This window comes from Protomyctophum parallelum, assembly GCF_964188405.1.
Source record: "Protomyctophum parallelum genome assembly, chromosome: 6".
NCBI lineage: Eukaryota > Metazoa > Chordata > Actinopteri > Myctophiformes > Myctophidae > Protomyctophum > Protomyctophum parallelum.
In genome coordinates this window covers 36,223,341-36,249,656 of record NC_139701.1, presented here as the reverse complement: position 1 = coordinate 36,249,656, position 26,316 = coordinate 36,223,341, and positions in this window count along the sequence as shown.

Genomic DNA, 26,316 nt, shown 5'->3' with positions numbered 1-26,316 from the left:
TTTTTCAAATCCTCAAAAATGATGAAAAACTGCGTGCTATAGTAGGCCGTACGGTATGGGCTATAGCCCATGGTCAAAAATGATGAAAAACAAGGATTTTTTTTTTTTCAAAAATTCAAAAAACGATGGGTTATAACCCATGTTTTTTTTTTTTTTTCATTTTTTTTTAGACGTCTATTTTTAGATGTCTATTTTTAGACGTTTTTTATCCCATTTTTAGACGCACGTCTAATAGCCCATATCGTACGGCATACTGTAGCACGCCGTTTTTCATCGCCGTTTTTCATCATTCATCATTCATTCATTCATCATCATTCATCTAAAAATAGACGTGTTTTAGACGTCTATTTTTAGATGTCTATTTTTTGACGTTTTTTATCCCATTTTTAGACGCACGTCTAATAGCCGGCTATTGCTCAGTGGGATGGTCAAAAATGATGAAAAACGAGGATTATTATTATTTTTTTTAATCTAAAAAGGATGGGCTATAACCCAACGTTATTTTTTTAATTTTTTTATTTCAAATCCTCAAAAATGATGAAAAACGGCGTGCTACAGTATGCCGTACGATATGGGCTATTAGACGAGCGTCTAAAAATGGGATAAAACACGTCTAAAATAGACGTGTTTTAGACGTCTATTTTTAGATGTCTATTTTTAGACGTTTTTTATCCCATTTTTAGACGCACGTCTAATAGCCGGCTATTGCTCAGTGGGATGGTCAAAAATTATGAAAAACGAGGATTGAAAAAAAATTAAAAAAATCTAAAAAGGATGGGCTATAACCCATCGTTTTTTGTTTTTTTTCATTCTTTTCAAATCCTAAAAAATGATGAAAAACTGCGTGCTACAGTATGCCGTACGATATTGGCTATTAGACGAGCGTCTAAAAATGGGATATAAAAACAGACGTCTAAAACACGTCTAAATATAGACGTGTTTTAGACGTCTATTTTCATCATTTTTGACCATGGGCTATAGTTATTTAACTTAAACGCCCAATGCATTCTCTATGGCAATAGCACAAACTTTGGCATGCTACTAGTCCTACATACTTAAACCTACCAACCCCAATCTTTGAAATGTTTCATAGTTTTAGAAATATAGTGCTTTCAAATTTACAATGGGGCTCAATGGCAGACATTGGCACGTCAAAAATTACTTTCACCTAGAAACTCCATTCACACCACTTTTTATTATTCAGCTTACTGTGGAGACACATGCTGGAAAGTTTTACTTTGAAATGTTTTATAGTTTCTGAGTTATTTAACTTAAACGCCCAATGCATTCTCTACGATATGGGCTATATAGCCCATGGTCAAAAATGATGAAAAACGAGGATTAAAAAACGGAAAAAAACCGATGGGTTATAGCCCATCGTTTTTTTTATTTTTTTTCAAATCCTCAAAAATTAGCTTTTCGCCTTTCGCTTTTCCGCGATTTTCACCTTTTTTAAATCAACAATGATGAAGAATCGCGCACTATAACGCGCCGCTCAATGACCTCTGAGACCATGGACCAATGAACAATGTAAATACAACACATTGAGCAGGGCACTACAGGGAGTTGAACCCCGTTCCGGTAAACCAGAAGTACGACACCAGTGCCTTAGTTTTTGTGTCCTTTCCAACAGTAAAGTAATATATAAAGAAGAGAAAAACAAAAGCACAAAAATAACATTTTCGAATTACCGGTATTTGCTTAGATTTTTTAAACTTTTTTTTGCCTACCTCCCACATTTCATTCGATGATTAACAAAAAACAGTGTTGAATCTGTAAGGATCCATTTGGTTACATGTGCATGCGTGTGTGTGTGTGTGTGTGTGTGTGTGTGTGTGTGTGTGTGTGTGTGTGTGTGTGTGTGTGTGTGTGTGTGTGTGTGTGTGTGTGTGTGTGTGTGTGTGTGTGTGTGTGTGTGTGTGTGCGCACGCTTCGATAACCAGTGTTGGACCTGTAAGGGTCCATTTGGTTACATGTGTTACACTCTCAGAATGACAGACCTGTAAGGTTCCATTTGGTTACATGTGTTACACTCTCAGAGTTACATTTGGTTAGCGTGTGCATGCGCATGTGCGCCTGTGCGTGTGTAGGTGCATGTGTGAATGCTTCAATGACCACTGTTGGACCCCATGGGGATCAGGGACCTCAGGGAGCCACCCATAATCAAAACGGTCACAGCAAACTCTGTTGCATCACAACTGGTGGCCAACAGTCGTAACCAACACCGCCCCCGACCCACAGGAGAATACCATCGCACAGTGGTATCAGACCAACCACAATCAGCCAGCCCTCAAACCAAACCCTTCGACCTAGAAGAACTCAAAACTGCAATGGGAAAGTTGAAACCCGGAAAAGCAGCAGGGATTGATGACATACTGGCAGAAATGATACAGCACCTGGGACCTAACGCAAAGACCTGGCTTGTGGGGATGCTGAACACATGCATGGCACAGAAAAAGGCCAAAGTGGTTGCAATCCCCAAACCTGGCAAAGACCCATCATCCCCAAAGAGCTACCGACCCATTTCACTCCTCTGCATCACCTACAAGCTCTATGAGAGGCTGCTACTCCAACGCCTCATGCCACTCATAGACACCAAGCTGACTAAAGACCAAGCTGGTTTCCGTCCCGGCCGCTCCTGTGCTGGACAGAGCTCAACCTCACCCAACACATTTAGGATGGGTTTGAGGGAAAACAAATAACTGGAGCAGCATTCAGAGTTCTCTCTGCTGCCTATGACACTGTCCAACACCGCACAATGGTCAGGAAAAGCCTCCTCAACAACAGGCGCTTCTATGTCCAGTTAAATGACCAGAGGAGTAAATGGAAAGCCTAAAAGAACGACCTCACACAAGGTAGCGTGCTCGCCCCCCTCCTTTTCAATATCTACACAAACGACCAGCCACTACCCACAGAATGCCAGGGTTTCATCTACGCCGACGACCTCTGCATTACCAATAGGGATGCTCCGATCACGTTTTTGGGGGCCGATCCCGATCACCGATCTTTTTTTTAAAGATCGGCCGATTCCGATCCCGATCTTTTTAAATATTTTTATTATTATTTTTATTATTATTAGGATTTTCTTTCTTTTTTTTTACTTATAAAAAAAACCTGGCAACCCGCGCCCCACGGTCATTTTCCGCTAACCTGAGCGGGGCTCCCTAGCCTGCTGGAGGGGCTCCCATCATCCCATCAAAATGCAGCCTTGAGCCTACCAATGTAACGTTGTGGTCTTGTGGAGCTGCTTGATCACCACCTCCTCCTCCTCCTCCTTTCCTTAAATTGACAATACCAATAAATCCACACTAAAGTAGTGTGAATACTTCCACAGCCTAATTACTAAAGGATAAACTATCAGTCTTCTGTCAATCTTTGTCAACTCAGCATGTGTTGACAACGCATTGTATAGAAGCCGTGTGTGTCACCTAGTCACCTAATCAGGTCACCACTTTTGGTGTAACACACACACAACATTAGACTCATCGCGCCTACACAGCTGTCATTAATTAATGGTCTTGATTGCCTTGCCTATGCGTTCAAGTTATACAGGGTGAAAACCGTGAAATGCACAGGCTCATCTTACTGGCTGGCTGCCTGCAACTGCAGGCAACCAGCACATTTCCAAGAAAGTTGTATCAGGGCACAAGGATTATAGTTTGCTCACTTTTCTGCTGGTCAATGAGAAAAAATCACACACGTGTGAACTGAGTGGTGCAATTCACCCCTCCCCCCCCCTCTCTCTCTCTCTCTCTCTCTCTCTCTAGCTCTCTCTCTCTCATTAGAGACACAGCACCTACCCTCTCTCTGTTTCTGGCGCCCCCTACTGGTATAAATAAGTCACATACTCGTGCTCATAGTTACAGGTACACAGGTACACAGGTACACGGACATTGCAAGCTGGATGTAGGAGTGGTTGCACCACTCAAAAAAGGTAATGACTGGACTGGAGCTTTCTCTCCGTCTCCCTCCCTCGCTGGGGTGAAGACGTGCATGCTCTCTCTCGCTCTCTCTCTCTCTTTTCTCTCTCTCTCCCCCCTCCCTCGCTGGGGTGAAGATGTGCGTGCTCTCTCGCTCTGTCTCTCTTTTCTCTCCCTCTCCCTGGTGTGTGTGGGGGGGAGATTTTAGTTGCGCTGCCTTCGACAGCGCTATATTTCTCCAGTAGCGGTGCCGAACCGAGAAAGTGACACATTATTTTGGATGTAAAACTGCGCAGATTTTTGCTTTGTTGATCGGTTTCGCGGATCGGTGGATTTTGCACGGCCGATCCGATCCGATCGATCGGTGATCGGCCACGATCGATCGGCCACCGATTGATCGGAGCATCCCTAATTACCAACCTGGGGAACCGAGACACGAAAAAAGAACTGAGCGTCACTTGGGATGGTCACAAACTTTCCAACCATACCCACCCCATGTAACTTGGAGTTACACTGGACAGGACACTCCTTCAAAAAACACCTGGAGAACACAAAAGCCAAGGTCAACACCCACACCCGTGAAATAAATGTTTACACACCTCATTCAAGTTGCAGGCAGGCAGGCAGGACGAGACAGGCAAGCACGCAGGTAAACAAGCAAGCAAGCAGGCCGAGACAGGCACGCAGGTAGGCCGGCCGAGGCAGGCAGCCAGGCAGGGCGAGGCTAGCCTGAGCTAACGTGTTAGGTTTCTGGTCTAGAGGGGCGGGTCGCGGCTGAGATTTGCGCACGCCCTGATTGGATCTCATCGATCTGTCCGTCACCCCCGGCCCCTCCTCTCCCCCCTAGTGCAGCGCTACGTCACATCATTTGGAGCGACGCCCACCCGGAAGGGTTGACTCCCAATTTTAGACCAGAGCGGGCAATGCGTTCCTCCAGGCTTTCAATTTTTGCACCAACAAAAATGAAAGCCTGGTACCGAGGCTAGGGTGAGGCAAGCACGGAGGCAGCTGATGCCTGCCTGCGTGCCTTCCTCATGTGGAAGCTGCATAGTTGAGTTTGTGTGTGTCTTTCTTTTTCTGTCTTTCTTTCTTAGGACGGAGATCAAGGCACACAGGGACCATCTACGTCATAGAATTATATTCAATTCAAACGCACCGGGGCGAAAACATGAACGAGCACTGCGAGTCGCACGTGCGTCACATACACACCCATAGTGACGTAAATGGGGCCCAGCCACTCGACCTGCAGTATCTACTGCCACCATGTCCATTCCGCTTCAGTGTTGTCTCTCAGTGATGTCTCTAATTATGTATAACTCTATGGGAAGGATCAGCATAATATTGTCAGAACAGATTTTTTCCGCCGCCATCGGTGTATGAATGTGTGTGTGTGTGTGTGTGTGTGTGAATGGGTGAATGTAATGCACAATCTATGTAAAGCGCCTTGGATAAAGGCTATATAAATGCACCATTTACCATTTACCTCCATGTATGGCTATCCAGGGCTTGTTGTGATCTTCATATATGGAGACAGCCATATATGGAGCGTGTGTGATGGACTGACGACCATATATGGAGCGTGGTCACGAGGCGTGACGGACTGACGACATAATATGGCCGTCATATATATGGAGGCGTAACAGACGGACGTACTGACTGAATGACTGACTGCAGGTTTTGCAGGTAGCACATTATTCTCTTGAGTAATATTGTCCAACACCAATGAGCAATATCTTATTTGTTTCCTTGAACAATGCACATGCATCCTTTGTTGTCAAGGTTGTGGTATCAAAGGGTAAATATAGGTAGGTATAGGATAATAGAGCAGTGAGGCTTTTGTTTGGGGATATTGCTTCACATTAAAATTACATTTGTCTTTTAATGGGTTATCATATGTCCATCTTTTCATAAAGCGCCTCTTGTTTTTGCCAGTTTTTCCACTTTCAGTATCTAAGAGCTGTTTTGCCTCCAGTTTTCCTAAAGTCAGTGGCCAGTATCCTACACCCCTATCTCAATTTCATAAGATCACCCTGATCAGATACAGCACAGAAGCTAACTTGGGGTTTTTGTGAAACTGTCAGATTAAACCAAAATAATACAAAATAAACAAAACAAAGCGAAGCCGAAAGAGAGAGGGGGAGTGTCACACTTGCCTAGTGTGGGTAGTGTGAAAACCGGGAAAATGGGAAAATATATAGAAATAACCTCCAGGAAGTCCTTGTTGCAGAGCTGTTTGTCTTTATTCACCAAAACAAAAGTATTATAGTGATCACTGGACAGGTGGCCCTAGCTCCTTCCACCTCCAGTCCACAGTCATACTTTGACTGCCAGGCAGTGGGAGGCCTCCCTACATATAAAGGCTAAGCCCCTCCCACTGGAACATACCACCCTGAATTGATTCCACAATTATACCAGTACTTCATAATGTCCAGGGACAACACATATTATTCATCACATTATTATTATACATCACTTATTATTCAATCAATGAACCATATCATCTAAACAATGAGAAAGAAGGGTGCTCTAAACAAACCCTCATACTGTTGGTATGTTCCCCACACCCCACAGCTGGTAGTTGCTCCCTACTATGGAGTAATTTGCAATCAAGCATCAACCCATATACATACACAGCCCAAAATAATATAATTCTCTGCAACATACACAATAAATAATAATTAAAACTTTAGGCATTCAGTCTCAGTGGCAGGCTGAACTGCCACATTTTCATGTACATGCAGTAGGGCAAGGATACCATACCTTCCATTCCATTTTGTTGGGCAGAGCCTTTCCAGTGAGCCAGAAAGCACAATAGCTGACCTGGAATGGAATGGAGCCTTCATCAGTATTATTGGTAACACCTGTATGTGTAACCTATTGCCCTATATACTGTTTATCAATATGGCTGCCCTGAGAAAGGTCTATTGGCGAGAGAAGGAGAAATAGGTGAGAGAGACATAAGCACAGACCGGTAGACATGACTCACTTTGAATTGAGCGGTTCTGTTTAGCATTGTAAATGAGCAGCAGAGCTGTCTGTAAATTTATGGCAAGTCAGGCACGCCTGTTCAGCCAGTACGGTAATAATTGGCTGGGAGCATGCTCTGACCAGACCCCTCACTACCTCCCAGCTGTACACCCAGAGAGCTGGAGGACAGGCGGACGTGCTGGAACTTCCATGCCCAGCATTAGAGCTTCGACCTGAGGTAGTAGAGGCCTTCTCACCAGCATCACGAGATGTCACTCCGCCAGCACCCTCCCAGCTCAGGCCAGAAAAGTGATTCCTCCCTCTCTATCTCTCAGCATTTGTTGGCAGCATCTCCCTCTTCTTATCCTTTATCTTTCTGTCTGATGTAACTTGATGTGTATTTCATGAGATTTCCCTCCATTCACTCTTATTATTTATATGCACTATTAATACCAACCCATCTTCTTTTCTCTCTCATCCTTTTTCTATCTCCTTATCCCTCCCTCATTCCTCGCTTATACATTACCTCTCACCATTTCTCTTCTCCCACACTGCTGCTCTGTCCTCTCACGCCCTCTCCCTATCACTATTTCTCTCCTCCCACTGCTGCTCTGTCCTCTCACGCCCTCTCCCTATCACCATTTCTCTCCTCTCACTGCTGCTCTGTCCTCTCACGCCCTCTCTCCCTATCACTATTTCTCTCCTCCCACTGCTGCTCTGTTCTCTCACGCCCTCTCTCCCTATCACTATTTCTCTCCTCCCACTGCTGCTCTGTTCTCTCACGCCCTCTCTCCCTATCACTATTTCTCTCCTCTCACTGCTGCTCTGTCCTCTCACGCCCTCTCTCCCTATCACTATTTATCTCCTCACACTGCTGCTCTGTCCTCTCACGCCCTCTCTCCCTATCACTATTTCTCTCCTCTCACTGCTGCTCTGTCCTCTCACGCCCTCTCTCCCTATCACTATTTCTCTCCTCTCACTGCTGCTCTGTCCTCTCACGCCCTCTCTCCCTATCACTATTTATCTCCTCACACTGCTGCTCTGTCCTCTCACGCCCTCTCTCCCTATCACTATTTCTCTCCTCTCACTGCTGCTCTGTCCTCTCACGCCCTCTCTCCCTATCACTATTTCTCTCCACCCACTGCTGCTCTGTCCTCTCACGCCCTCTCTCCCTATCACTATTTCTCTCCTCTCACTGCTGCTCTGTCCTCTCACGCCCTCTCCCTATCACTATTTCTCTCCTCCCACTGCTGCTCTGTCCTCTCACGCCCTCTCTCCCTATCACTATTTCTCTCCTCTCAGTCTCTCGATGTTCTCCCTCCTCTCTAAATCTAATCACCCGTCCAACCCAGACACGGTCAGCCAGCCCACTCTAATTGTGCAGGCGGTTCTTTATGAGAATCTGTGATTCTGCTGAGGGGAAGAAAAACAATGGAAGCAAATGCTGTTTCTATTGATCACTCAGTCGCCCCCACCCTACCCCCTTCCTGCCTGCTATTTTGCTGCTGTTCAGAGGTCTGATATGTCACAAGATTGAATGGCCAGAGCGCTCATAGATAGCCTCTGTTTCAGTAAAAGAACAAAGCGAATCCTCGCAAGACACAGGATTCATGAGTTATGGTATCTGCTGTGCATGTTGTATATGGCCGTTCAACTTTTGACAAAGACTTACTACTAGACAGTACTAGACAGTGCTAGACAGTGCTGACAGTAATTAGCTCATCCAGTTCATGTCCTGCTGTATACATTGATTAGGGTGAAAGAGTTGTGTTCGTCTCGTGGCATGAAGTGATGTGTAGTGGCATAAATGTATGACAGGAGAGAAGAAGAGAGGTGACTCAGAGGTCACATTTCACAGTGTGAAACTGTGACTTTGTCACAGTTCAAAGGGTAACAAAATGAGCCAATTCCTGTTTGTACATCATGAGTCATGCATGTTTCTTTTTTATGTCTCTGTTTTTCTTTCGCCGGCCCTCCATGGGTGGATTTCGTGACAGATTTCGTCTCACCTCCATTGGCCCCCCCTCTGCCCCGCACGCACGCACGCACGCACGCACGCACGCACGCACGCACGCACACACACACACACACACACACACACACACACACACACACACACACACACACACACACACACACACACACACACACACACACACACACACACACACACACACACACACAGGCAATGGTTTAAGGTGACACACACTGACACACACACACACACACACACACACACACACACAGGCAATGGTTTAAGGTGACAGCTAATCCATAGGGGTAAATCAGATTTATGACTTATGATGCTCTCAGCATCTTATAATAACACTAATGATGATGGAAGCCCAGTTAAATTAACTGTACACACTGCTACAGTGTTCTATTAGTCAGGACTGGGAAAGGCCTTGGAGGAAACACATGCTAGAGAAGAAACGGTTGTCAAAATGTCAGTTTATGGGAAGCAATGGATTAGTAATCACTATGAGACACTCCCTATTCTGGGCATGTCATAATATGTGAACTGTTAGCACTGCAATCTATCTCATAATATGTTGCAAGCTTGTAATTCAGTTTTGAGTGGTGCTAACCACAGTACAGTACAGTACAGTACAGTACAGTACAGTACAGTACAGTACAGTACAGTACAGTACAGTACAGTACAGTACAGTACAGTACAGTACAGTACAGTACAGTACAGTACAGTACAGTACAGTACAGTACAGTACAGTACAGCCAAGCATGACGTAATGGTCAATGCCGATCTGTGAAAATGCAGATCAACTGGTCAAGTGAGGCGAAAAGCGGGGTGATAGACAGATATGACAGACAGACAGACAGACAGACAGACAGACAGACAGACAGACAGACAGATATGACAGACAGACAGACAGACAGACAGACAGACACTTCTAGAATCATTGTAGGATGATAGTGATGGCTGTGACGCTCACCAAAATTAGCACATCTAAACTCAGAATACGTTGCGAGGCGACAAGCTTGCAGATCTGCTATTTTTGGCAATCGACACCATCGTACAACAGAGTATAAATTAAGCATGATTGTCCTGAGAGAATCCCGAGGTCGCCTCAGGGCACCTCTCTGTCTCGGTCTGCTATTCCTGCTCACAGACTCTATTCCCCAGTTTATCTCGTTCCTACCCCGCTGTTTTCTTCCTGAGCTATCTCTTCCTTTAGTTGTTCGATCACCACCTAACTATTTCTATTCCAATTTTTATTACTATTTCTATCACCAATTCATGCCTCTTTGTCACTCTCTCACTCTGTTGTGTGCCTAAATGTGCGTGCGTGCGTGCGTGCATGCGTGCGTGCGTGCGAGCACCTCTATCCACACAATGTGGATAGCTGTTCATTTCCCATCCGTGTGACAGGTAGATGAGGCGGTGAATAAAGAGTTCCATCCGTTCATCATCAATAGTTATCAAGGGCAGGGTCATAGAGACGGACAGGTACGGTGATTTATTGCTGGAGGTGGAAGGTGGAGCATGAAAGAGAGAGAGAGGGTGAATGCAGACAATAAGGAGAGACAAAGCACTCTGTGAAACCATAAGGAACAATGAAGCACTCGAAGTACCCTGCACAGTAACATGGCCCGGCCGTAAATCAATTTATTGACATACTGTAGTGATTACGGACATAGGTAATTCGCATCAAGAATAACACCATATTTAATGAGTTCTACTATGCAATGTGTCTCAACTGATATTAGTCTGGTTATCAAAGGCCGGGAAACTACTCATACTGTAAGTCATTGGTATTTGGTTCCCAAAGTGGGGTCCGGCGACCCCTAGGGGTCCTTGAGGGAGTTCCAGGGGGTCCCCAGCTAAATGATATTTTGGAACCCTATCAGACCCTGTAATAGCTTCCCTAAGGCAGAAGGCCGAAAACATGTTAAAATGAAGGAATGTGTCAAGGATTAACTTTACTTTATGCATGCGCATAACCTCTATTTATAAAGGAGTGGTTCCATAACAGGCATGGTACAGCGGCGGACCGGAAGGAGCTGGCGGTGATGGATTGACCTCAGACCCAGAGTCTGCCTGCAGGAATAAATAGAGGCATTAGCAGCTCCACAGCTGGCTCACTCTACTGCTGAGACTTTCTGCCCTATGAAATGTTCAACATGGCAGTGTCCCGAGTCTCGCCACGCTATGATGAATGGCTCATATTCCGCCTTAAAGCATATTAAAGTCAGATCACATGATGGATAACATGCAGGTAGACAGGAGGGAACAAGGACAGGAGGGAAGGTAGGATTTAGGGAGGGAGGGAGGGGCAGGGGGGTAAAATATGTAAGCGGAGGAAATTAAATCCCAGACCTCTTCCACCTCCACTTTCCATTTATGGCGACTGATGAAGAGTAGAGGCAATTTACAATTTAGAATATGTCCACTTCAGACCTTTGGCCTGATATCTGGTACCTGCAGGCCTCTAATGTCACTCCACCCTCTGTTCCAAATCCAATAACACGCAAGTCATGAGATGAATGAGATTTTGTAATATCCTGTTTCCCTGTATGACTGTGGGTTAAATGGTGACTGATATGTTAGCGAAGAGCGCCATCTAGCATAAAAACAAAAAACACAATACATGTCAAAAGACAGCTGGCAGTGTAGGCTTTGGATTGACAGACGTCCAAAGACGTCTTTGGCAGTGATTAAGCAAGAAATAGTCCATGCAGTTATACTCAACATTGATTAAATTAAATTTATATAGTTCAACAGTTGTTTCACTTTTGTCTATGGATATGAGCAGCACAAATCAAAACTGAGAATCAATGAACTATAGGCCAATTCCTGTTGGGAATGATGCCTGATATCTCTGATGTCATCAATATGACTAGCACTGACATTGGTCGGATGGTTCACACAGAGATTCTGTCCATTCTTCAGAGATCTCCACGGAGATCCATTGTACAGATCGAGGTTCTTCCATCGGCACAATACTCTTTGGGTTGGCCTGTGCTGGCGTAGCGGTCCAGGCACCTTGGCTTGGTAATCGAGCACGACAGTGTGTTGCGGGTTCGAGTCCCGATCCCAATGAACTTTGCTGTGTGCGTCTCCCCCCATCTCTCTCCCTGTTTCCTGTCTACCTACTAAAGGCAAAAAAGCCCCAAAAATATCTTTAAAATAAAACTCCTTTGGGTCCTCGCTGGCGATATGTGTGCCATATTGTATGTCATCTTTCTTGATTTTCATCGTTTTTATCGTTGAAAACCATGACTATAGTAAGTCATTTTTCATGGTTATTGATTCAAAAACAAGATGAAAACCATGAAAAACGACATACGACATACTATAGAATAGACGGACACACGGATGGACGGACGGACGTATTATGCAAAACTCTTTCAATGCTTTTGGCTTGGTGGAGACAAGAATGCACACACTACCTGCAAATTAAGACACTTCCTGAAAAATATTCAGGGAGTGTCTTCTTTGGCCTACTGGGGGCACAACAAGTTTGGCCTTGATTGGCCCAGTAGTTTGCTAAATTAGCCACAGACATCGGACAGCTATAGGGGCCATCCCTGGCCTTCATCTGGCGGACGTAACACCCCAGCATCATGCTGGAGTTAAAGTGGTTATATCATGAGGAAAACCATTGCATAAAGTAGCAGATCCAGATCGAGCTTGTAGGATGGCTATTTTATATTAATTAAGTGAGTGACAACAAAAAAGTCACTAATACAGATCCCTGGGGGACGCCTGACAACCAAGTTCCTGTACCTATATGCAGGTAATTGGATGTTTAAGTGGTTAAAAAGTGCTGTGCACTGTTCTTTAAACAATCTGTTTAAAACTGTCTCAACTGTCTCAACCATTGTCGATTGCTATATAAATTATCGTAATGTTCGTAATGTGGAGTTGTGGCAGAGCTGTGGCAAGGTGCGGATTCGGCCACAAGTAAATGGGCTGTTTAGTTTTTTCCAAAATAAATGATCCATTTTCCTTTTAGACATTGGTTTGCATGAATTTCATCAGAAGAAAACACAAGAATAGCACAGGAGTTGTGTACACTTCCCCAAATCAAATAAACCTGCATCCTTAGTGATATCGGGTGTTGGATTGTATTTCAACCTTACAAAATGCCAATTGATTTCATTGCGAGTTAATGGAGTGAATATATGTCTTATTTGGAAGCAGAACCCCATGCTCTTGATGTAGATCACTCTGGGAAACATTGCCCTGGAATGCAATTCCGTAGGGTTCCGGACCATTTCCACTACCACTCATGGGCTTTCCTCAATCTGTGTGCTAGAAATAGCGGTGTTCCCTCTTGAGATGAATCACCACATTTCCAAAAGCATCGGAGACTCGCCCAGCATATATAATACTTATTTCACCCACCCTCATAGCTGTGGCTTCTCAATCCCAACAATAACAAAACTGAAATCAAAATAACACACTACAAGTGAAAGTAAAACAAAATAAACTAGAACAAGAATGACTAACGTCATAACTGCCAGGTGCAGCAAAACGGCTATGGGTTTTATCCATAGAGTATTAAAAGGATAGAGACTAAACTGGCGCGAAGCTCCGCCCCCTCCGCTATTCATGTCAGTGGAAGTTGCTCAGTGGCGTTTTGAAGCACCCGGAAGGCTGATTCAGCATTTGGGCACCAAATTTTGGTGGGCACCAAATTTTGGTGCCCAAATGCGGAAGTGCAGCTGGGCTTTAACATTGAGCACTCGGTTGCACGGGGTTTCCTCGTCAAGAATCCACGGGTCCGCCTGCAGTCCTTCCTCTTACCACTAGGGCCCAGCGCTTCAACATTGGAGTGCCTAGCTGGCCCCTTGGTTTTATCTCCCATTGGCTTAGAGGATACGGCTTCACGTTGCAGACTATAGGGCTCCATTAAGCAGTTCAAATAATATTACTAATCATATTACAGTTTTATGAGCTGGGGGCGTGTGGTATGTCATATTGCAATTTTGGGCATGTTAAGAAGCGCTTTCGACACCCCGTGGCCATGTGCCATGTTTTTATTTTCTAGATAGTGAGTCTGCCATATCCAGATTAATTTTAATGACACCACATTAAAATTAAAAAACATATTTTGATTGTCCACAAATATAAAGTTCTTCCTTCTTTTTAAATATGTTCTTGCACATTGTTATAATGATCATTATATATATCCCCCTGCAGTCAGAGTTCATAGTTTTAATGAATGAATGTGATGCATTGTGAGCTGGTATAGATCTGCTATTTTCAAAAGTAATCTTGGAAAAAAGTTATTTAATTTTTGGATTAGCCGGGCAATCTGGGGATCTGGGGATCCTTGGGAATGTGCTGTGTGAGGATCACTGGTTTAAACAACATTAGGAAAAAAGCCCAAATAACCACTTTAGAAACAAGAAAAGCAACCACAACTAGTAGGCTACAACTACCAATATTTACAAGCAACTTTACAGAAAAAGAAGCCGCTTATAATAAACAGACATGGCAACACTCCAGCAGCCTCCCAGAGCCGCTCAAGTGTAAAATCAAACAGTGCTTTTTGCGTTTATGAGGTGGTCAGACCCACGTCTAATCGTTATGCGCTGAGTGTTTTTAGGTCAAGGGGCTTAATAGCAAATTGCGCAAAGCGAAAATAATTAACATATGGACACTCCCACAATGCTCGCCGTATGCCATATGTGTGTGCGTTCAACACGGGCCGATATGCCTTTCATAATACGATTGTGCGCAGAGCGAGGGCAATTTATGTATTACCCCATTGTAAAACGGATCTTCAAAATGGCACCCTATGGGTTTTATCTCCCATTGGCTTAGATTAGAGGCACTAGAGGCAGCCAGCAAATCATGAAAATCAGACCAGTCTGAAGCGAGTGGTGCAACAGCACCCCCTATTGGTACTCTAAACATCGGGACATAGGTTAGGACATAGGGACATTGCTGTTCCTTGGAGTGGGTTCACCACTCAAAAAGTGTCCACTAGGTCCTCACTAGTCTCAACATCGACAGTATAGCCAGGTTACAACCTAGCCTCCTTCCTTTTCCCTCAAACCGATTTTTCTCAATAAAAGCTACAGGCTACGAGAGCTTTTTAAATGTTTTTTTTGTGGCTTTAGCCTTTATTTTATATTTGTTATGGAGGGACAGACAGTAGGCTGACAGGAAATGGGGAGAGAGATGGGGGGAAGACATGCAGTAAAGGCCGTCGGGATCGGGTGTCGAACCGGCACACTGCCAGACTCGATTACCAGCCAAGGTGCCTGGACCACTGAACCATGGCCCAGGCCGCTACGAGAGCTTTTATCGTTATTCTTTCGGTTTGAGGGAAAAGGAAGTTCCGCTTGATTGTTCCTGCCTGATAATACAAAACAATACTACAACATGACGCAACGATATCATCCGTTCCAGACCGGTTCACATGCAGCACTTTTGGAACAGAGACCAGGTGGAAAGCCTGGTGAGGCAAGGTTAGGTTACACCTGGTTAAAAAGTGTCCACCAGGTTAGGAATGTTTGTGATGTTTGGACAAAATGTGTATGAGTAATATAAACATGTTTTTTGTGCCTCCTAGTGGTGCTATAATAGGGAAATGTTAAGAGTGGCATAATTACTCGTAGTGTGAATGCGCATGCAAAGTTTCACAGTAGTTGGACCCTGCGTTCGGGATCTTGAGGCATTATTTTGTTCTAAACGGGCCACGCAACTGCAAACATAACAAATCACGTTGTCTTGATCACATGACTATAAAGATCATGTATACCAATTTGAGTGATATTTGGATAAAATCTGAAAGAGTGAAAAAATGTGTTTCACATAAGTCGGCCTCCTGGTGGCTCTATAAAAGGCAGATGTGAAAAATGCAGGGCAAAGGTTTGGTGCAATCAATAACTGCACCAAACTTTGTAAGCTTACTCACTAGAGTCTAGTGAGTAAGCTTACAAAGTTTGGTGCAGTTATTGATAAAAACACAAATCGGCCTGTTATAGCACCACCAACACCATGAGGCTGGTTTGAAAAAGATTAAGTGGCAATTATTCCTCTGCCTAGTGGAAATTGCACTCTGTGTTTATGATTTGAGGCATTTTGTTCAAAACGGAACAATCCTGCAAACTTTGGAAGGCAATCTTAGCCAATCGGAATGGAATATGGGGAAGCGGACAGATCTGTGTTGATCACATGACTATAGAGATAGTGTTTACAGATTTGCGTGATGTAAGGTATGGATACAATCTGTAGTAATATGCCAAAAACGGCCTCATGGTGGGGCTATAACAGGCTGTTTCTTGAAAATTTGTAGCAGAGGTTCAGAATTGACATCCAGGGAGTGTGTTTGGCAGCGACCGGGCCAACGGTGGAGATTAGCTGTATACTGACGGAAGGACAGACAGACACATGGGCGGACGGACGGGGTGCAAAACAAACTCTCCCCATGCACGCCTTCGGCCTGGTGGAAACTAAAATTAGCAAGGTCGATTAAAGAATGCCATTGCCAGCAGAAGTAACTCGGTCAGAACAGATTTTCATTATTGATGTGTTTACATAGGTGTTAGTAATTATGTAAACATTTTAATTTAATTACTCACTGGGCAGATGTGTGATGGGTGGACGGGTTTCACTCAGACTCGACATTTGACGGTGATGCGTATACAGTAGAATGGTGAAGTGGACCTGCACGAATGCACGTGTAATTTCCCGGCTGGCTGCCAGTTGTTTCCTGTGGAGGAGTCAGTGGGGATTTGGACCCCGACTGGCCTGAAGGGCTCAATCACTCAGTCACTCAAGCAATCAAAATCCTGTTATCTTCATCAGTTTGGGAGTTTTCTCCGTCACCTTCCTTCAATATCTCAATGCGTCTTGGGGATTAGAAGGGATTGATTCTCGCCTTTCGCCACTTAATGGCAGGTAGATGGATGGTATTGACTGATTGGTTTTGAGCTGCTGGGGTGAAGGGTTAAATAAAGCACGTCCAGTCAGGTCAATTGAGAGATTCCATGTTAGAAGTTAAGTGGGAAATGGTAGGCTACTGCATGCTGGATATACATTATTATTAAATGGTAGGCTACTGCATGCTGTGTATAATTATTAATAGGCATTTGTCTGCTGTCTACACAGCAGACAAATGCATCTACACTTTTCTGATATACAGAAAGAATACAAAAGGCATATTATATTATACCTTTTGCGATACAGGGCCAGGCAATGGCATCTTTGTATGAGAAATAGAATCAAATGAAAAGTGCATTGTCTTGTCTGTCACATCACGTGCAAAAGCAGAGAAGTTTCGATTAATTTGATTAGTTATTCACTCTGGATTAAGAGCGAAATGCCTAAATTGTTATTAACTGTTACGTTTAATTGACTAATTTCTTAACAGCGATTAATCGATTAACGATTAAATAGTGTATTAACATCAATAGTAGACACACATGACAATGTAATTGTATACATTATAGGTTATGTTCATGCAGTACCATCATGAAAAATTATAATGATTCATGGGCTTGCGGCTATATTTTGCCCCACAATATATGTCAACATCAGTATGTTTTAAGGGTACTGTATTCACATCTCGTGTTGGGGCGCAGAATTTCTAACCATGGCCCTTTGTGCAATATACTGTATGTATCTATTAGAGGGAAGGAGAAGAGAAGGACAGAAACAAAGGAAGAGAGAGAGGAGGTTCCCTTGACCAGCAACTCAAGTGATTCATTGTGTCAGCATGGCAATGGTTAGCTCTCATTTCGTATTAATATATTTATTTGTTTCATTTATTTATGAAAATGATCAATCACGTTAAACGTAACCAGGATTAATCCTCTGGTTGATGCTAATCATGTGGAGAAACAGAGCATCATCCGTCAACTGGCCCCATCAGACTTTGTTATCTGAATAGTGTCCTCTTCCCTTTTAATTTCATTCCGCCTTCCCTTCGTGCACTCTCTCATTCCCTCTCTCTCTCTCTCTCTCTCTCTCTCTCGTCTCATTGTCTATGTCTCTTCTCAACTCTCCCTTCTCTCTTCCACTCTCAGTCTCCTCACTTAATTTTCTCTCGCTCTTGGTCTCCTGTTTACTGTCATCTATTTCTACACCTCTTAACCAATGCTGCTCACTCTCTCTGTCTCTGTCTCTCTCTATGTCGTTTTGGCAACTAGATCTGACATCCAGTGTTTGTTTGTTTTTCCAAAAACGAATGAGATTATTATTATTATTTTTATGATCAAGTTTTTTATTTTATTTTTTATTAAAAAGGTTGAACAGCGAAACAGATACAGGATTACAATACATAAAAAATAATCATAATAGTAATAATAATAATAATAATAATAATAATAATAATAATAATAATAATAATAATAGTAATAGTAAATAAGGCGAGACAGATATTTTACCATTGGAAAAATAAAATAAAGAAAAAAGAGAAAATAACAGTCATCAGAGACGTTGGCATGATTTAAGTTTTTCTAGTGCTATGGATAAGACGTCAAGTGTGTTTTCTTGTGCCCCATTGGATCGAGCTATAGAGAGTTCCAGAGATATCATGTCCATTAATGAGAGGATCTATTGTGAGATCTCAAGTTTATGGGGAGGTTTCCATCTCAGGACGAGCAGTATTTTTGCAGCTGTCAGCCCTAAGAGCAGGAGTCTCCTACGTGGCATTGTCAATGTCAACCCAATCGCTGAATCATCATTCAACAGGAAAATATTAGGCAAGAGGGGAATTCTAGTTCCCATTACCTCAGATAGTACTTCTGAAACTCTAGACCAAAAACTATTGACATCTGGACACTCCCACATCATGTGCATACGTCCCCAGTTTGTTATTGTTGCATAGGGTGCAAATGGGTGTCGTACAGAGCTGGAGTTGGAACCGTTTTCTTGGAGTCAGATAGAATCTTTGGATAAATTAGAAATTCAACATTTGATAGTTATAATTTCGTGATGAGAGAGAAATATTTTCCCAAATTATTTTCCAATTGGTTGGCCGCTGCCAACTCTTTAAATCGACGTTCCAGACTATAGAGACACCCATTGGCGGACATGTAGATTCTCTTAACTTCTTATACAAATAAGATACAAAGCCTTCAGATTTGGGAATCTTAGTTATGTAATCAAAAAGTGGGTGAACAGGTAGAGCATTTCTCCACGGCACCTCATGTGCTCGAAGAACTGCTCTTAACTGTAAATAGAAGAAAAAAGAGGTTGTTGGTAAACCATAGTTGTTCCTAAGGTCTTCAAATGATCTTAAACCCTCATTATTGAATATTTCAGAGAAAAACGAATGAGATTCTTATCAAGCTTTGCTGCTGTAAATTTGTAATTAACCTCTTCTGCTGCAGGATTACATTGAACGCTGAGAACATCTTTTCTCAAACTGCGGAGAGATTGTTTACTACTGTTGAACAATCTGTGCATTATTAAAGATCTTATGAATAACTAAGACCATGCTGTTGCCCACGCTACACTCTCCTTCAGGGCAGAACATACATCCCGAAATAAATACTCTTACCAAGGTCAGGGAGGCTTGAGTTAACGTGTTTCCATTCAAAACTCATTGTCCCATCATGCCACTGCTGTACTCAGAACTGATTCATTGCATTGTGGTATTGATCTGGAGAGCTCTAAGCTACTATTGTTGGATGGTGGTTACTGGCCTAATACCCTGTCGGTTCGGTTCAATAAAAGTTTCTTGCATCGTGACTACGAGCTGTGCGGCCTCTTTTCCTTTTTTCAAGGTTACTGGCCTAATGACAAATATGGAATGCACACAATTGCCAGGAACTGTGACAAAAATGTGTTTACAATTAACATTTTGCGTAACTGGATTATTTGGAATTTAATTGGGGGTGGGGAAAGACAGCAAATCTCTAATTCTGGAGGTCTAAAAATGTAGAACAAGTACTGAATAGATCTTTCATATCGGGTGGTCCAGGCCAGTGAATGTAAAGGCATGGAGGTTACCCTGAAGGTGGGGTTATAGGGTTGGCACAGAGCTAATGTGATACAGTGTGATTATGTTACTCTACTGAGGTGAAGCAATTAAAACTTTATCACCAATCACCTCCCCTGCAGCCACCAAGGGAACCTATAGGTTCTGTTCCCACCACTCATGCACACTGATGCACGCACGCACGCACGCGCACGCGCACACACACACACACACACACACACACACACACACACACACACACACACACACACTTTCCATAGTCAACCCCGTTTATTTGGTGACTTTGCCAGTTAGCAGGTGCAGTCCGTCGCTCATAGGATCAGTGTGATTAAAGGATAGTTCACCAAAGAATGAAAGAAATGACTTATTTTCGATCAATTAGACACCACATGAATGACCTTGAATTCATGGAGATTATTCTTTTTGTCGCATTCCTAAGCCAATAATTTGATGACCAGTGGAGTCTACGCCGGACACTACATTGGACACTACGCCGGTCAGCAAATTATTGGCTTAGGAATAGGGACAAAAACTAAACCTCCATGAATTCAATGCTCCATGGAATGTGTAATCGATAGGAAAAAAAGACATGTTGGGGGTGAACTACTGTACCACCGTCAGTCAGACAACACACACACACACACACACACACACGCGCGCGCGCACGCACGCACACACACGCACACACACACACACACACACACACACACATTCATACAGTACATATGCCAGTGGTGCCGGCGCTATGCTTCTGAAGGTCATTGTCTATACAGGACATCTCCGATTCCCAGTGGCTGCCTGCTCACTTTGAAGTCTGATTTGAAAACAGTGGCCATTCATTTTCTGCTTATTATTGTGGTAATCCATGGCCTGGGGTTCAGCATGTGCAGAATTAAGCCGATGAGGGATATAGTCAACTTATGTGGTGGAGGAGAAACGCTGTCAAGCTCAATGTATATATATATAAACAAATTCTAAAGTGTCATATCAGCTGCCCAGTTGGTCAGCTCTAAAATGTGTCAGTATGATGTAATGCCTAATCCAGTTTGGATTAGGCATTGGGGTATAGGAGTGATGTTTTGTGAGTGGGTTGGTTAGAGTGCTGGGATTTAGGATATTTTCGGCAAGTAATTTCCACACCTGTCCATCAACAGTAATAATACTGTGGGCGAGAAGCAACCAGTCGCGTGCACGCATCCACCTGGGTGACAGCAGACTGCTGGGCGAGCGCTGGCACTTTGGCATGGGGGGTCAGATCAACATACTGTTATGTAATGAATTCTGCACTGGCCAGATATGGAGCGTGTCTTAAATAAATTGAGCCTTTGCATACGCCTGCAGGTCGTCGAGGCAAGGGCAAGTGCCACGGGCTAAGATGGAGTCTGAAGAGGTGGGTTTTCAGACAACGGTAGAAGATTGGGAGTGAGTCTATAGTTCTGATTGCAATGGAAAGTGCATTCCACATTCCATAGTTCCATTGTAGCGTAATCATATGGACGTATAATGGGGGCTTGAAGGGTTAATGAGGTGTCTGGCACACCTTACGTTAGGAGAGGTGCTGTGTAGTGTAAGCCACCAGAATGACACCCTTCACATCTCATTATTAGACTTATTGATTGGGGATGGACACCTGCCCCTCTACACATACACACACGCAGATGTAAGTAAGTAAATTGTATTTATAAAGCACCTTTTGAAACAAGGTTACAAAGTGCTGAACAGTGACATAATATAAAACAATCAGGTTAAAACAAACATAGTAGTATAATAATAACATATATATATATAATAACATAAAGAAAAAAATGTAATCAAGGATTAAAAACAGAAACAAAACAAACATACCTGCAGAGGAGATCAAGCGACAACATGGGAAAAATGTTTACGGAACAAAAACGTTTTTAAACTGCTTTTAAAAATGTCAACTGACTTGGAATTTCTCATAGGCAAGGGTAGCCCCTCTCGGAACCCTCCATAAAGCTTTTCTGAAATTTGGATGAGTTTTATGTAGGGTCCCTGTTCATAACTATATTTTCGTATGGGAATTCTGGAACGCGGACATAAATATTCTCTCTAAGATCGTATCTGCGGCATGTGACGGCCTTTTTTTGTTTGAGTTATTCTGAATTCGTGAACTTTAAGTACCTATACATACCGCTGCGAATATCTCCTGTGGCGCGGAAGCCGTTAAGTATTTTTAATCTTTGTTTGACCGATTTGGTCGCTTTATTTCTTCTTGTTTGTTTACCGTTTATTGTACCGCCTCCCGGTGTGCGGTTGGCTTGTGCCGGCTACGTCCCTGCCTCTGATCTGCTCTGTCATAGCTATAGCGCCACTAGCTAGCCAGATAGGCGGTACAATGAGGTGTCAATAAACAAGGAAGGAAGAGAAGAATCAAAGCGACCAAATTGGTCAAACAAAGATTAAAAATACTTAACGGCTTCCGCGCCATAGGAGATATTCGCAGCGGTATGTATGGGTACTTATACTTCACATATTCAGAAACCCTCACACGAAAAAATGTCGTCAAAGAGCGCAGACAGGCCATAAACACGTTGTTTATGTTTTATGTATGTCCGCGTACCAGGTGGCATGGTACTGCTGGAACAGGACCCCATGCTCTGTGTCGTCAAAAAGTCAGAAACTTCAGTAGCATTGGGTTCTGCTTGGAGGGCTAGCTAAGGCAAGGGCAGAGCATGCCACAAGGTAGGGGCAACCACTGCAAAACCACCGGGATTTTTAGGAGACCTTTATTCGAGGACCTGAGAGGTCTCACATTATCCTTATGGGTTAAAAGATCAAGGATATAAAGTGGGGCCAGTCCATGAGGTGCCTTAAGAGTGGTTAACAGGATTAAAAAATAAATAAACTCTGGCCTTGATGATTTAGCCAACACTCACCGCCATCACCATGCAGCTATGAGATCACAGAAGTCCACTGGGTATCTTCATGTGTGTAATATGACACTGGGCTCACTTCCTTCCTGGACTACAATTCCTATAATGCTTTTGTGCACTGCTCCTCCTTGTGGATAGGAGGAGGGCTGTCTTACTAAGACAATATGTATAGTCCAGGAAGTAAGTGAGCCCAGTGTACATGACACTGCTCACTGCTAAAATCTAAAATATCTAAAACCACATATTACACACATAAAGACCCCCAGGAAAGTGTTCTAAATCTTCTAAATGTCATTAACATAATTATATTCTTTTGCAAAAAGGGTGAAGTGTCCCTTTAATGAATGCACTAAACAGACTTGTATGTAGAGCAACTTATATATATATATATATATATATATATATATATTTAATAATACAACTTAAATGAATGTTATTTCAAAGGCACCGGGCCATGGAGGCCACAGCTGGCAACGGTGCACCTGTGGCACCTGGTGTTGATATTCTGATGAAAGACCCCTGAGCAGTGCTGGTGCCAAGTTTGGTGTGGCTCTGAGCAACGGTGTGTCTTGCAAGTCTGCATGTTATGTTTGTGGCGTGACGTCCACCGTCCACCATGGATCGATCGACCCTCTAGGCAATTTTAATATAGGATTTTCTAATATTAATAACAGACAGACAGACAGACAGACAGACACCTGGGAATGTGACACATTTTCACTCCAGCATAGTGTACTTTTACACACCCACACAGCCTCTCCACAATGAATGCTCTCATCATATCTCCTACCAACTCTCTCTCACACACACACGTGTACACACACACACACTTGCGCGCACACACACACACACACGCACACGCATGCACTCACACACGCACGCACGCAGGCACACACACACACACACACACACACACACACACACACACACACACACACACACACACACACACACACACATTTCTCACCATAGAAGGGACGCTGGCATTTGTACCAAGAGAAAATTGCTTTCAATTGAATTAGCACAGTGATAATATAGATGTACTCTATAGGTCAGGTCATCATCTTGTTCAAGCACCATGTTGTGTCTCGGCCCACACACACATTGATCTGAGGAGAATGATTGACATTGTTTAAAAAACGCTGTCCAATTTGTTGGCATAATACTCAGGAATGACAGAGCTCAGGAATAGACAACATGTTTTCAGAAAGTGCTTCAAATGCTTCCAGGGGCTGCTCTCATGGATTGGACATGATTAACAGATTAGCTATACATAGAGCAGACGTGCTTCTAGAATCATGTTTTATTCAAATTCTGCCCCTCTGCCATTTGATCACAGATCAGATGAGACTGACATTATGCTCAGAGCTTTGCATGTACTTTGTCTGTAATATAAGTTTGGCTCAAAACCCCAACACTTTCCAAAACCACGGCTTATGACATCCCCACCTGATTGATAAGAGATGCAGGTGAAGTCATCACTCCCTGCATAACCTATTTAAAAACCTGTCCATCGAGCAAGGACATTTTCCCCATGAATTCAAATTGCTAAGAGTAATCCCCCTTTATAAAAAGGGAAAATATTTGACCCGGGAGACTATCGACCTGCAGAATCTCCATTTTGTGCTCAGTATAGAAGGCAATATCAATGGCCATATTCTGAGTGTACACTGTACAGTATGAACAAATTATTACAGTTAATTGTCATCACACCTGATCCTGTTTAAATTTAAACATGGTTTCTCATTCCACAGATACCTTACTAAAATTTGGGGTCCCTCAATTTAAGTGAACATATTTGGTAATCTGTATTCAGCCTGAGACTGAATTTCAGTTTCACTGAAACCTGTCCCTTTTTGCTGATGATTCTGCTATCCTACTCTCTCATCATGATACATTAGAGGTAGAAAAATTACTTTGTGCAGAACTCCATCAAATCAGTACTTGTTGTGACTGGGAAATAACAAGTTGTTTCTACAACTCTGCAAAACAGAGTCAATACTCTTTGGGTCTAGCTGTCCACTTTTGATAATGGCGACACTAATTTGCATTAAAATGTCACATGAGACATTTTCTACAATTTCCCCACCAAGTGTGTATACTGCCTGTATAGCCTTTTGGATTGAAGACAAACAATATGTTGGCAAATCTACTCACCAATTGCATAATGTAACTCCTGCCTGTATGGCTGTGGTTGGTGGTGAACATGGGAACCAGAACTACAGTAATAAATCTAATTGTAACCTCTCAGCATGCTCGACCCGTCACTAGGTGCTCTGAGACTCCCCATTTCACACCTGCTGCCTTATATGAGCCCTGACCTGGTATACGGGGGCATAGGAGGAGCAACTGGTACCAGCACAGCCTGCTCGGGATGGAGAGTTGGCAGCAGGTGGCACAGATGCTTCCCCCGGACAAAGGGCTGGGTGGGGCTGGACGAGAAAGGGGTCAGCTGGAAGGTAGTTGAGAGTAAGGCGAGACGGAGGCAGATGTTGTCAAGTTGAAGAGAGAAGGAGAGAGAGAGACAGCCAGGAAAAGATGGAGTAAAGGAGCTTTAGAAGTAGGATGTCAAGGTGATGACAGCTGTTTATACTTATCCACAGAAGGTTACTGCACAAGGACTGAGCAGTGAGCAGTGCATGGGCCTGGTCTCTAGCTCCAGAACACACGGCCGTTGGTGGACACATCGACTGCTTCAGGCATGGAGATGTCTGTGTGACCTTTAAGTTATGGGACAGAAGCCAGACTCTCCAGTCTGCCAACCAAATGTTACCAGAAGATCTGGAATCTGTGACGTGTAGTGGAGAATGGAACAGGCCTATTTAAAGATACAATCTCCAATTCAGGTGATCTTATAAGGATGAATTCATAATGTATAATTCATAATGTTTCATAATTATTCTCGTGCCAGTGGTTATAAAAATGTATCAATTCATTTCCTCTGTAGGCTACACTTAATTCAGGTTTTGGCATTTCACATTCATCATAAGAAGCTTTGACTATAGCATTTTTCCAGAGTGGAGTCTGAGTGTTTTTTATTTTGGAATGCAGATTTAAATTTCGACATGATTGATAAAGGAAATAATCAGATACATACTGTAGATAATACTGTACTGCACAGAATGTGAGACTGCTGTTGTTTCACTTGTGAAAAGATCAAATGGCTTGGAGAGGAAAGCAGCAGGCACAAGGTATAGAATAAGGAAGAAAGCCGTTTTTATTCTCAATCATGTATGTGAGAAAATAAATAGATTAATTGATTTAGTAGCCTACCACATCACTAATTCATAATAATGGTGTCATGATGAAGGGTGAAATGAAATGAGTAGCCTGTTTATATAAGATAGCCTATATTCAGAATTAATTCACTTCGGACTGAACAATCGCATGGTTAGGCAATAGGCATTTATTATTTGTTTTACGCACCTTGTAGCCTACTACTATAATGAGAGTGTGCTGTGATTGGCTAGCCTCCAGGCAGATAGAAGAAGGCGGGGTGCTTTAAGAGCCTGGGCTCTCTAGTCTATTCCACCCTCTCCTCATCAGATTCAGATATAGTCGCCTAGCGGCAACACGGCGATGCATACACACACGCACGCACGCATGCAC